The sequence below is a fragment of the Desmodus rotundus genome, chromosome 12, assembly GCF_022682495.2.
Source record: "Desmodus rotundus isolate HL8 chromosome 12, HLdesRot8A.1, whole genome shotgun sequence".
In the NCBI taxonomy this organism is placed as follows: domain Eukaryota; kingdom Metazoa; phylum Chordata; class Mammalia; order Chiroptera; family Phyllostomidae; genus Desmodus; species Desmodus rotundus.
Window position 1 is genome coordinate 57834620 of NC_071398.1, and position 13672 is coordinate 57848291.

A 13672-nucleotide genomic window follows, 5' to 3' on the forward strand; every position below is an offset into this window, starting at 1 on the left:
TCCAGGGAGGTTAATGACTTAACATACAAAGCAAAATTATAAAATGTTCAAGAGATAATAAGAGAAAATACCTTCATTATCTCGGGATAAAGGAGGATTTTTAAAATGAGGTTAAAAGCACTATTAGCCTGAAAGCATACGGTTGATAAATTGGATGATGTTAAAATTAAGAACTTCTGCTCGGCATAAGAAATTATGTAGAAAGTGAAAATATAACAGAATAGGTAATATTTGCAACATATGTAATTGACAAAGAATTAGTTCCCAGGATACATTAGGAATTGTAGGGTAATAAACACATATAAACTGAGAAACTGAAAATGAAGATAAAAAAGTGGTATTTATTTTCTTGGGAACATTGTCCTTTCTCGCATAATGCACTCAATAGTTCTCCTGTTCTTTGTGGTTCCTCTTTCTCTCTCTCTCCTGCACGGAGCCCCTGCACACACCCCGAATTATCTTTCTCTGTGGCAGTGAGGCATTATTGAAATGCAGATTCCGCGCTGTTGGCTACACCCACTCGCTAGTAAATGACGAGTCTCACAGGGAAGCATCCGAGTTTGCACCAATTCAATTAAATTAGAATTTACTGGAGGAAAAGGACTCTTAGGACAAATTTGTTTAGAAAATCAAATAGGTAAATGTGAAAATCCACAGATGCCAACACTCTATCTTCTTTTTTTCAACTAATTTCTAAACATGCTCTAAATACACTCCAAGGTTTAGGGAAGACAGTTGGGCGGGGAAGCCAGTGCACAAGGTACTGACCGTGAGACAGTATTTTCTCTCGTGAACTTGGGACGAAGTGTCCCTCATGGGCAGTCAGATCTGTAACCTCAGACTGAAAAGCTGGGATAAGTATTATTGCAGAGCTGAACGACACCCCTCAAGTACATTGTTATCAGGTATTTAAGTGGTCGGTATCTTCCCCATCATCTCTCAACACCTCAGTATGGGTTGACTATCCTTTTGGAGCTCAGGATGCCCGGTAGCTACAATGAACTTGGCCATAGTTGGTAGAAGGTATTGGACTCCACAGTCGCAGTTTGTGGGGGTGGAATTCATCTGAGTGCTTTAAACCACATTCTGAAGGGTCTCAAAAATCCAGGCTAAATTCCTCCTGCAAGTCTCCGATTAATTGTCTTTTCCTCATGAAATGTTCCTGGTCGCCCCAGGTACGAGGGGATGCCCATCCCAGAGCTGTTATGGGATTTTTGTATGTAGCTCTATTAGCACTCACTCCCCCCGGTTTATAAAAATGTGTCTGTGTTTCTCTCCCAGACAATGAACTCAGAGGGAGGAGCCACACAGAAAGATGAGTTTAAGACTATCCCCAACAGGGCGAACTTCAACAAACATCTTGAGTTTTCTTACTTATAGATTGGGAACCACATTTTCTGTCCCCTAACTCAGAGGGTTATTATGAGAAGCCAATACGATAAGATATCTGACGGCAATTTGATAGCTTCCATGTACTACAAATTTATTTATAAACTATTATCACTCCAACCAATTATCGAAAGTTAGTGAGCGCAGCGTGTGTGATGGTGACTTTATTTCCTGGTACCCCTAACAAGGCACTATCATCCCACGTACAGTACAACCAAGTCTAGTCGGGCTTTCATGTATTTTGTTTTCCATCCTCCTCACTTCATTCTCACAGCTAGTGGCTCCCACACTTGGCCGCACGCCAGCATCATTTGGAGAGTTCATTAATACTGAGATTTCTGGGGCCCGTCCCCATTGTCTGAGTCAGTGCTTCTGGGGAAGGTCTGAGAAGAATTGCATATTTTATGCTGCATCAATTTGATTTTTTTAAAAAAAAGAACTTTGCATGATTCTGAGGTAACATGTAATAAAACCACCTCAAATTTTAAAGCTGAAGGATTCTTGGGAAATCACCGCATCTGGTAACATCTTAAGCTGGGTTTTAGGATGTGGGTCGAATACCTTGGGCTCACTGATGGTGTATGAAAATTGTGTAAGTCAGTCCTTCTGTGCATTTGCTCAGAGAGAGGGTGCAAAGCTCCATTGGGTTCTTAAAGGAGACTCTCTGTGACAACGCCAGAAGGCTGAGAGCCACTACCAGGTCACCCTCCTCATTTTGTGCCCACTGCCACTTAGAAGTCATTTGACCACAGTGACATCACTACTCTCATAAAACTGACACTACAGGTCAGGTCCCCCCACTTTAATGCCTTTGATTTTTTAACTACTCTTCAAAGTATGTTTGCTAATGTGAGTGTCTTTGAGTCTTAGACATTCTTTCAGCCAATGACATAACATTGAACATGCATTTAAAGAATTGCATAGAGATATAAGACAGCACCTCCTATCCCAATGGCTTTGACCTGCAATCTTTATTTTCCATTGGTTTCCTCTCTCTCTCTCTCTCTTTTATTTTACTTTTGTTGTTGTTGTTGTTTCCAGATTGCCTGGAGTCTTTGCTGTGAAGTGAGGACTGATTCTTTCTCCTGTAAGCCGTTATGAACACACTCCTGAGTGACTTGAACTACTAGAGGAAAAATGTCATCCAGAACACACTTATACTGTTTAAAATCACCCAGAATGAGAATGTTTGCAGACAATGATGAGGTCTACACAAGACAGCAATAAATAAACCCGAATCCTCCTTGTTGTTCTTCCATCAACACTGACATTAGCCAATTTTTTTCATTTCTCAAAATTTTCTCATAAGTAAATAAAGGAATTTGGACCATTAGTTGATTACTAATAGCCCCTTCACTTTTAAATTCCATAATTGCAGACATGAAAAAAAGGCGCTATATAGTATTTCCTGGCTCTTCGTTCTTCAGTCCTAAGCGCTTTCCACATCTGCCTCATTTTATAGCCACCAAAGTGAAAGTTAAAACGGTATCTGCATGTGTGGGGAGGAATTTGTTTTCCCCAAAGAGAGATCTAACCTTTGCCCTCAACACTGAAAGTTGATCTCTAGACTCCTGGCATGTTCAGCCCTTCGTCTGTCTGGGATCTTGGGCCACAAGACAGTCCAGTGTGATTTGTGATGGGAGCTGGGTGCATGCATGATGAACACCCACCTCTAGAAGAAATGGAGACTAAAGATATCAGTCTGCCCTCCAGAAGGTGCTAGAAACTAATGCTCAGCCATGCAGACATATAACAACTCTGGATGTCAAAGGCGCAGGTGAGCCTCTGTCTGGGCTGATGACATAATTCTGTCACATTTTTGCATGCTGTGGCCAGGAGGAGATAATGCCATGTGTGACCACTTGGAGAGAGGGATGCTCTGCATCTGAAAACCTCTCAAACTCTGCCTTATGCATCTCTCCCTTTGGCTGATTTTCTACTACATTCTTTCTCTGCAATAAATATAACCATGGATATAGGTTTCAATGAGTTTTGTGAGCCTTTTCAGCAAGTTATCAACACTGAGGTTCGTTTTGGAAAACGCTTGAACTTGCAGTTGATGTCAGAAGCAGGGACAATTTTGTATCCCTGCAGGTGACTAATCTGGACACTGACAATATATTGCTCTGCTTTGTGCCTCTCTCTTTCTTAAATGAACTTATTAATGAATAAAAATAAATGAGAGAAAGATATAGTATTTTAGTCCACCAGAATTAGGAAGCAGGTATTTTTAAAGTATTGTCTTTTATGTTGTCAAAAAAATTCCTTCCTTATTATTTACTCCTGTAAATACATTGTAGGAACTTTGTGATTTAGCAGTCAACCAGGAGGATTTTTTCTCCTTTCTTTTTTTTTTTTTGAAATTAATTAATTTATTTATTGCTTACAAACCTGCTTTCAACATGATACAACAAAACATTTTGAAATAAAAGTAAAAATAAAGGCAGGGAATTGGGAAATGAATAAATACTACCACTCACCAATGTATGTGAAATTGTGACTTTTTAAGAAGATCGGTTTGCTCTTACATACAGAACTATGAATGGGAAACCATGAGAAAGCTGTTCTAATAAATAAATCATAATGATTCCTACTTGCTAATTACTGTAACAATAATAGATTCTAATTTATGAATTCAGAAAAACCTCAGTCACTCTACCGTGCTAAGTAAATAATCAGCGCTTCCATAAACACTGTGATAAACCCAACAGCTGACCTTTCCAGCTTGGACTTCTTCATAGGACATGGAGTAAGTGTGTTTTTAGTCCGGCCCAACGGGCTGCAGTAAAAGCTCTTATGAATAATAACATTTGAAGTTCTTCTCACAGAATGGAAAGAAAAATACGAGTGTTGACTCTGGCAGCTAAGGGCGTGTGTTTAACCGCTGGTCTTTCAGGGAAGAGACAGACAGCATCTCAGCAGAACGGGCGGTGTAATCAAAACCAAGCCAGTGTTCTCGACAGCTCTTTACATGGGGAAGGTTCGCTGACAGGCTCGCTCCCCACGACCCAACCCGAACGATGGGACTGCTGCCGAGGTTTCCGGCGGCACAGTGGCTCTCCTCACTCGTGGGACTTCAGACTTCTCTACATGATAAAGCTACAAGATTTCAAATCAAGCACAATTTTAATGTCTCAAAAGGGTAAGTGAAAAGGGTAATCCTTTAAAAACCTAGTGCAAGGCCAAAAGAGAGTACCTGGGGCCCAACCCAATCAATGACCTGGCAGGTGAGAGCGCATTGTCAGGTCACGTCACAAGGGGTGATTGACATGTGCTGCAGAGCCTGAAGCAGCACAGGACTGTAGAAATCCTTAGTGACATATTGTTAGAGGCTACGGTCCAACTGAAGACCAAGTTCATCTTCAGTTTTCAACAGAATATATCCTGTGAAGATCTAATAAACAAACAAAAGTTGTCCTCAGGTGGCTCTGAATGCTAAAAAATGGAAATGATGGAAGTTATTATCGTCAACTGGCTGAGGCAGGCGCCTGGTCTGCTCCGAGATGAGGTCAGATAAGGTGACGCATCCTTTGAGGAGCGGTGTTACTGTGCACCCTACTGCTGTCATTTAAACAATCTGCAGTCGCGGACTTTCCCTGGAGGACGCTACTGAGGGTTCAAAAGGGCCTCCAGGCTTCGTGTGGTCCCCTCCCACAGATTCGGGTGTTTGTGTAAAATAACCGCCTGGCCAAAGGCCTCCCTCCCAGAGATTCTGATTTCCATTTACAAACAGGCTCTTCAATTTTTTTCAAGAATAAAATAGTCATAATTTTAAGAAAATGTTTTTAATCAAAGCAGTACATCGTTCAAATCAAAATAAGCATTTAAAATTATACCTAGTACCTTGCACTATAGCCAGTTTCTGGCAATAATGTCTTATCTCATGACTGCAAAAATATCCCCAAAGTAGAATATTAAAGTGTTGTTAGAAAAATGTTATAGAGGCACAAAAATGTTGAGTGAAGAAATCCATTCAAAAACTGGATGTCCGCATGTGTAATTAAATCATAATATCATAAGGGAACTGTGGCATTACTTGAACACTCGCTCACTTGAGGTTAGCTGAAAGTTACGGGAAGTATAGAGAAAGGGGCACGTGTCTTAGACTACATTTTCAAAGAACATCGATACTGATAAAAAGAGTTTGAACATTTACGTGTTTACATATTGTGATCATCTAAATAATTTAATCAAAAATAAATATATCACCTATGAAGTAGTTTTACTGAAGTGTTCTGTAATTTTTGCAACTGCATTTAATTATTCACTCTTATACTGTTAGATCTTATAGAAAAAATAACTCTCAAAGTAAAATAAAGAGGCACAATAAAGTAGTTCATTTAACTATCAGAACTGATTATGTCACATCCTACAAAAAATACATGTTTAGTAAGGCTGGAGTTGAGTCCACTACCTTAACCCTTGATTTGATGACTAGAAACTTTCACCTTCATCCCTTGGTATTCAGCCATGGTTCAACTAAACCAACATTAACTTGCTTTATTGGAACTCCAAAAAGGTACAAACCTATAACTTTGTTGTCAAACAGTCTCTAGTGAAGTTACGAAAACCAACATATATTGGAGAACTATGGAGTAACTCAACTTATGTTAATTAGAATTGTACCAAACAGAGTCACAATATTTAATGCCGTTTGGCTTGTCCCTGACCTCAGGGTGAAGCAAACAATGTCTCCCTAGAAAATAGGAGAGTACCTCACCAGTGTAGTAAACTATATTATGAAAGGTTATTGCCTATTCACTCATTCACTCACCAATATATTTATCAAGCATCTATTTTGGGCCAGGTACTCCACCAAGAACTGAATATACAACAGCAAGTAAAAAATAAAACGTCAGCCCTGGCTGGTGTGGCTCAGTGGTTGAGTGCTGGCCTGTGAACCAAAGGGTCACTGGTTGATTCCCAGTCTGGGCACATGCCTGGGTTGCGGGCCAGGTCCCCAGTGGGGAATGTGCAAGAGGCAACCACACACTGATGTTTCTCACCCTTTCTTTCTCCCTCCTTTCCTTGTTCTCTAAAAATAATAAACAAAATCTTTAAAAAAGCTAAAACTTCATTACACAGAAATTACATCCCAAACTGGACAAGAGTTTTCTCTTTTTTCTCATATCCAAGTGTCCATGCGTTTTTGTCACCATCTACTTTCTAAGTCTGGCCAATAGCCCAGTGCAGGCTCATCGGAGCACCACACACTTCTGGCAAAAACATTGGTTCGGCATTACACATAGGACCCACGTGAAAACAGTAAGATCACTGTTAATATTAACTCCTGCCCCGGAATTAATATGTCTGCTGAATTTAGCATATGTCAATTCCATTCAATCCTGACTTATAAAATAAGCATGCCATACATGATCGTGAAATGAATAAATTCCTAGTGCTAAGAAATGATATTGTGAGCAACATCAGACTGTGTACCTGATGGTGGCCTCACACGTTTACGATGGGGCTGACACATTCCTATTGCCTAGTGACTTCACAGCCATTTGCATACCGCAGCAGAGCGCATTACCGGGTGTGGGCGGTGGTGCCGGGAACCAACCTCCTGTCCTGCCAGTCTTACAAAAGGGCGGCACCTACAAGTATATACAGTACGTACTACTGATCACCATAAACTACTAAGTTCCTGGTTTGTATGTTTACTGTACTGTACTTGTTATTTTAGAGAGTACTCTTTTTATTTATAAAAAAATATTTGCTGTAAAATAGTGTCCCGTGTCACCGCAACTCTCGATGGCATCACTTGCTCTAGTGCTTGATTGAGTCTCCTCCTGTTTTGTGGCACAGTAACATGTTGCCCAGGCTCGTAGCCTGGGAGCAGCAGCCCCATCGCACAGCCCAGGTGTGCAGCAGGCTGCAGCACGTAGGTGTGCGTAAGTGTGCGCAATGACATCCGCACAAGACAAAATCGCGTAAGGACACAAATCTTAGAACATGTCCTTGTCGTTAAACGATGCACACCTGTAAATGTAAATCACCGTAGTTTGTATCTCAGAGAAATGCTGAGAAAAAATAAGTAAAATAAAAAACCTTGGTAGTATATAAAAGATTTACACTGGTAAATGAGTCACTTCCTGCAGACTGAACAACAGAAGGCTACTATTGACCAATGAGCTGTTCCACGGGACAGATTCCTCAGGGTAAGTAGGAAAGGAGCCACTACAATGCCAGGAGATTTGAACGTGGGAATAAGGAAGAGTGGCTTGTGGAGGACTGTAGGCGAGCTCCCATGGTCCTGCTGTGAAGCCCCTGTGCCGTCTCACATACTGCCCCCTTTTCAGTTGAGAAGATTATAAGCTCCCTAAGGACACAGACTCAAAATATTTTTTCTGCCATGTAGAAAGCGCATTGATACCAAAAATAATAGGTTCTCAGATATAAGTGAAATCACAAATACCAGATGATCTCACTTATATATGGAATCTAATGAGCAAACTGAACTAACCAGCAGATTAGAGACAGACTCATAGATGGAGAGCAAATAACAGCCATTGGGTGGGGGTGTGGCACGTTAGGGGGTGGAAGGATGGGGCAAACAGGAAAAAGAATTCATGGACATGGACAGCAGTGTGGTGACTGCAGTGGGGAGGGGGGTATAAGAGGCTTAAATGGCAATGGAAAAATACAATTAAAAATGTTAAGAAAAATATAAATAAATAAATAAAATACAATAGTCAACTTTTTAAATTTTGACATCATTGCTCCCACGGTGACTGTCTTGGACATTGGCCTTACTAAGTAGAAACTCACTTTGACAGAGGTCAGTAAAAGGTGAGAGTTTGCAGGGCTGGCTCCGTCCAAAGGCAGGTATGTACAGGTGCACCTCCTTGGCTGTGCTTTGCTTTACTGCACTTCACAGACATTGTGGTTTTGATGAATCAAGGGCAAGACCCTCCAGCAGCAAAAAAGATCATGACCCCTTTTATTGCAGCGGTCTGAAACCAAAGCTTCAGCGTCTCTGAGGGCTGCCTGTGTGGGGTGGGCAAAGGGAGGTTTACATTTGTTTGTATGAAAAATAATGCAGCAATTAATAAATAACAACACAAGAATGCACTGCATTTTGCATACTCACAGCTGTAAACCTCCTTTTGCCCACCCCTGTATGGCTACTGTTTGTAAGATGATGCCATCTTTACCAATTCATTCAGCTTTTCTTCCCCTTTAATAGTAACAGATTAAGAGAATGGCATGCTCTTTCATGTGTATGAATCTACCCAAAATGAGGACTTGGTGCACTGAAAAATTACTTTATATGTTACTCCCGTATGTGTTGGTCTGTGTGTGATCTCACTCCGCGACCCTAGGCTTGCCAACTCTCACCTCCTGTGATTGTCTTAAATCATAGCTAAGCTGCTGTGGGCCTCTACCCACCTGGCAGGTAAGAAACTCAACATCGGTCATTTGGGGGTGTCCTCTCCACAGTAGCTCCATCGAATTACACAAAATGCCTCAGCTTCTGCAGTGACAGAAAACCAGGGAAAGTGCCCCGTTTATACTGCAGGACTGCGACCTTCTTCACTGTCGCTCTTTTGGCCACATCGATATTACTTTGTAATTCCGAAAACTGCCATCCATCCCGCGGGCCCTGCGGCGTCCAACAGAGCTCGAGCTGGCTCCTCAACTCCTCTCCACTGATCTCAGGCCCAGCCCCGGAAGCTTTTCTACTGTGTTAAGTTTCTAGCGTTCACAGCTGCGAGAGTGGTCTGAAGAAACTGTCCGACCTCCCTCCCAGCAAAGCAAGTAAATGCCCCTTTAGGTTTCCTTGAAATCTTAGACCATAGTCTCTGAAATGTTCCTTTTCTCTGTGGTTGAGCCTTCACAGTCCTGACTCAGCTTCCGGATACTCCGCAGAGGTTCAAGTCTGCATCAGGACTCACACCACCCTCAGATGGGCTGTCTAGACAGCCAGGTACTGGGATCTCAAGGGGTCTGGGGAAGCACGCCCCCTAGTGGCTTAACAGAAGACAAAGCCACGTCCAAATCTTGAGTGGCTGTGTTAAGTCCCCATCTGTCTAGCTGGTAGAGCATAAAGTTGGGCCATTAAAACCGTCTCTCATGCCTAACCCCCCTCTCTCCTGGAGTGAACCCCCTTCCCCCCCCGTTTTCCCTGCTTTAATGAGCTTTTCAAGTTCAAAACAGTTGGAGGGAGGGGTTCGGTTTCCACTAGGTGGAGCTCACCATGGAGAGTTTCCTCTGAGTGGCCCCTCCCTGTGTCCACTCCTGCTGGGCCTGGGCCACACTTTCTGGGTCGGTGCCTCCTCTGGCCAAGGACAAGTCTCCAGTCCTGGAATTGCTGTAGAAACGTTTTCACCAGCCCTGCGGTTGGTGTTTACAAAACTCACTGGATCATAAGTCTGTTGGAAACTACTCAGACATTCAGCCACAGCACTGAACACTTTTTAAAAATAATAATTTATTGGGGTGACACTGGTTATTAAAATCATATGGGTTCCAAGTGAATAATTCTATGATACATCATCTGTATATGGCCTTATGTGTTTATCCTTCTGAGTCTCAAATAGCCTCAGGCTCTGAGACCTTCAACCCGTTTCTTCATCGCTGGTGTTCCGTGACCTCAGGTAATTTCCATGCCTCCAGCAGTGAATTCTTTCCAATGTCTTCTCAACCGACCCAGAGGTTTCATCCCTGCAGAAATCGTCAGTTCGGGAGAGTTTACCACGTTCATCATTGGAAGGGCAGTCTGCCTTACTTCCAGTCCTAACGTTGCAGCCCGCCTATAAAAATGGTATTCGTGGGCAGAATACGGAAGCTTCCGTAGACTAAGACAGAGGTCTCCGACTCACTTGGTTTGGACTGCAGTCAGAAATACTGCTTTCAGTGTGATCCATTAGTGTTCACAGGTATATAAAAAGGCGTGTAAAACAATACAGACTCTTACTACATGTGATATAATCATGTATTTTCATTTTATTCTAGGAACTTCACTTGGTGTTTTTAAAAAATGCTTGTTGAACTATTTCGAAAGAATATATGCACCCCTATCCTCTCTTTATTGCAGCTATTTACAATAGCCAAGATCTGGAAGCAGCCCATATGCCCGTCAGTAGATGAGTGGATAAAAAAAACTAGTACATTTACACAATGGAATACTACTCATCCATAAAAAAGAAGGAAATCTTACCTTTTGGGCCCGCATGGACGGACCTGGAGAGTAGTATGCTAAGTGCAATAAACCAGTCAGAGAGAGACAAATACCATAGGACTTCACTTTTATGTGGAATCTAATGAACAAAATAAGAGCAGACTTATAGTTTTAGAGAACAGACTGAGAGCTGTCAGAGGGTTGGGGGCTGGGGGGGCTGGGTGAGGTAGGTGAAGGGATTAAGCAAAAAAAAAAAAAAAATCCTTATAGGCACAGACAACGGTGTGGTGATCACCAGAGGGAAAGAAGAAGGGGGTGGGGGAGGTAGGGGAGGATAAAGGAGGGGTAAATGATGATGGAAGGGGCCTTGACTTTGGGTGTTGAACACACAATACAACGTACAGGTGACGTATTACAGATTGTACATCTGAAACCCGTATAAATTTATTAACCAGTGTCACCCCTATACATTCAATAAAAATTAGGAAAAATGCTGGTCGTGACTCTCCAGATTGATTTCATGATTCGCTTACAGGTTGAAAAGGCATTTTGGAAAACACTTCGCTAAGACACTGGGGACATTGGCTGGTATGGGTTCCTCTTTGAAATGGAAATGTTTATTTTGAAATTCAGAGCCTGGGGTAGGGGACTTAAATATTCTCTTCTTTCCCCCTTATTTCTCAGTAGTCTCTTGGAAATCACAGAGAAATTCATTTGAAAAGGCTAATTTTGCTTCCTTTATTGACCATTATATCAATCACTATATATCTGCTCACAATTCTTGAAATATTCTCCAAGCTCCCTTCACACTTGGCCTCACCTCAGTCCACCGGTGTTCCCCAAATGCACAGGGCTTTATGCGAGGCTCTCCTGCCCATTAATACTCCAACATGGTAATAACACCCGTTATCTCAAAATTAACTGTCCCGATTGTAGAATTAGAATTAGTCTTTCTCATAAGTACATGTTGCATGAAGCTTTTTAAATAATTCCAAGCTTATCCCATAAATAACTGGTATTAATTTTACCCCCTACTATTCAAGCCTAAGAAATTTCATACTGATTCATCTTTCTGAATCAAATACCCTCCACGGCTCTACATAACTTGCCGGCAATAAATTCAATTCAGTTAATACTGGAATTCTTTCCCATGAAAGATAGAAAATCCTGAGTTCATACGTCTGAGCAGTCGTCCATCACTATCTCCACCTCATCGTTGCTCCTTCAGCTTCAAATGGCTGCAGTTGCTCAGTGATGCGGCTACCCCGCAGGCCACGGTTCTCCCCAAGTTTAACCAAACTCGGAGGTTTGTGTCACCCCCTGGTTGTCCCCACTGACCTCCGCTGGCCCCATACAGCAGTCTTTAATCCCATTCCCAGTGCGGGGTGATATGCACCATCAGACAGGTTGCCAAACCCCCTCACGTACGTCTCAGGTACGTACGTTCATTCTCTGGGACCAGCCACATCTTCCGCTCCCACTGAACCCCCCTCCACTGCCTAGCTCTCTGAAATAATTTAGCTGAAAACAAATGGTGTTCATTGTTCTCTGGAATGTGTTTCTTGTGGAAACTCAGACCTTAAAGAATATAATGAGGATTTCTGACTTTTAGGGAATGGGGTAAGCACGGAGAAAGAAGATGCTTTATTTTTCCTTTTTAAGTGTCCACAGCAGCAAAGAAACGTAAGATTCTAAAGGTGTGTGGAAGGGGGAGGGAGGGAGAGAGGGGGAAACCGAGGCAAGGAGAGAGGTGAGAGGAAGAAAGAGGCAGGGGAAGAAAATAAATTCTTGTTGTAAGTTTACTTTAAGTACTCAAGCCTGCCTTCTTGGGAACACCAGGGCAGTTCAGTAAGGTAGTATAGAAAAAAAGTTGCAGGACCTCTTTACAAGTGCTTTACTTTCCCCTTGATTCACTAGAACAAATACGAGATAAGACTATTATTTATTACCTTAGTTTCTAACATTTCCGCATACCCCACTGAATAAATACAAGATTAAGAACAATAAAATAAAGCACATAAGTTAATACCAGGAAATTGTACTAATTATAGTATAATTAGTATAATTATACTAGTACAGAGAATACTAGTACTAGTATACAAAATTATACTAGTGACAGAGTACCCCAGAAAGAAAAGACTGTGTTTATTTTTGAAGGAGTACAGTTTTGGGGTTTCACCAAGTCTGCATCTATGAGACATCCGAAGTGGGCCAGACGAGGATGACCACAAAAGGAAACAGAATGGCGGTCAGTCCTGTGTTCCCAACACTCCCAGGAAAAGCACACTTGTCCTAGAAACCAAAAGAATTAACAAGAAAATATGGAACTAGGAAGAAATTGATCTGGTGACATCACACACAATGGAGAATATACACCCAAATCAATATCAGGAATAGTTACTGATTTCTTTCTCAAGCGTGGCATAGAATTAGATTGTGGTTGTTCTGGCGTAGTTACTCCAGTTTGATTAGTTACTACCACAAGTGTAATTGTGATGAGAATGACATTGATTCCAGGAAGTTTTTCTCATTGCACTAACCAGGGGGGGGAGAGAGAATTAAAAAGACTGAACCCTCAGCAAACGAGCAATATTAAAACTGTTCTTTGGCTTGTTACAGTAATTGCAATGGTCTAATTGACTCCATTTACATGTTTTCAGTTGGTTTCTTTAATTTTTCAAGGTTAACTTTGTAGTGGTTTTTCTAAGTTTCTGTTTCAGCTTAAGAGTGTTCAGTGTTTTTAAATAATCAGTTCTAAAATTATTAAAAACACATTTGACTTTGCTACAGATAACCACATTTTTAGGTTTCTGAGTACCTAAAACAAAGTTCATGAGTAAAGACAGATGAAAAGAGAAAGCTTATCTTCAAGTCAGAATGTGTGCTGAGAAACCCAGTTACTCCTATTAGTGCCTACGTTCGCGATACAAGCAAAAATGGAGGGGATTGCTGCCGGCAGCTCTGCCTTGCGCATAATGTTGGACGTTCTTTAGGGAGAAGAAAGCGAACATGGACGAGAAGCTCCCATCCACATAAAGAAAGGAGGGGCACTGACAAAGAAGTGGAAGAGGAAGACTGTGTTGTATAGTTTTAATTTCTGTTCTTTTGAGTCCTACTAAAGGGAAATGTTTCTTTCTCCAAATTAATGAAAACAGATAG